This window comes from Fukomys damarensis, unplaced genomic scaffold (assembly GCF_012274545.1).
Source record: "Fukomys damarensis isolate Sample0158 unplaced genomic scaffold, DMR_v1.0_HiC HiC_scaffold_32, whole genome shotgun sequence".
Taxonomy (NCBI): domain Eukaryota; kingdom Metazoa; phylum Chordata; class Mammalia; order Rodentia; family Bathyergidae; genus Fukomys; species Fukomys damarensis.
In genome coordinates this window covers 47,277,064-47,278,080 of record NW_022900944.1, presented here as the reverse complement: position 1 = coordinate 47,278,080, position 1,017 = coordinate 47,277,064, and positions in this window count along the sequence as shown.

The following is a 1,017-nucleotide window of genomic DNA, read 5'->3' as shown; positions in this document are numbered from 1 at the left end:
GTGCACAGAGCTATAATCCCAGCACTCAGGAGGCTGAGGCAGGAGGATCACTGTGAGTTCGAGACCAGCCCGGGCTACATAGTGAGTTCCAGGTCAGTCTCAGCTACATAGTGAGACCCTGTCTCAAAAAATCAAATCAAAACAAAAAAAAAAAAAAACGGGGAAGACGGGAAGGGACAGATACACTCTCCTCAAGGAACACGATCATCCTGTACTGCAGACGTGGGCTAATACAAATAAAAATCAAAACAAAAGCACGGCTTGGAGCACACTATGTTCTAAGGCAACCCAGCCCTGGCTTTCCAGGTGCTCTGTGCCCTAGGTGCCCCAAAGAGACCGGTTTCCTGTCTCTGTCCGTCTCTAGCCTCTTCCCAAAGGCGCACGTTAAGTGACAGAGCAGTGGTGGGAGGCTCCTGCCACGGCAGGGCTGGATCAGCCTCTGGTGTGACCGCCCCAGGTCCCCAGGGTTCGAGAACCTGGGCATGAAACCTGTTTCACTTTTTCATTTGGAACACAGGCAGCACTGGTTAAATCCATGAGCCAGCAGCCTGGCCGGGAAGGGCTCCCAGCTGTTCTAAAATTCCAGTTGGCTTCCCAGCAGTGACATGCCGTCCCTGACAGGAATCAAAAGTAGAAGCCACGCAGGAGTACCTTTGAGGAGGCAGACAGGGCTGTTTTCAAAGACCTTCCTGGTTTACTGCACATGGAAGTGGGAGGCTGGAGGTGTAAGGGCCCAGGCGTCCACGGGAACAGTAACCCTGCAGACCCGCTGTCCTTCCGGGAGGCGGGCTCAGGGCTCAGGGCTCAGGCTGGCTGCTGTGACCCACACACTGCCTGCAGCTGTCAGACGCTGGCTGAAGCCGAGCTCCTGTTTCCACACACAGACGAGAAAACCAGAGTGTGCCCGCATCACCGCCCATCGTGCTGGAGTCACGGTGGGGACCTGCGGGGTAAGAGGAGCCGGTGTGTGAGGGGAGGGAGCACTGCGTGGTCTCCAGGAGAGGACACCTGAGGGCT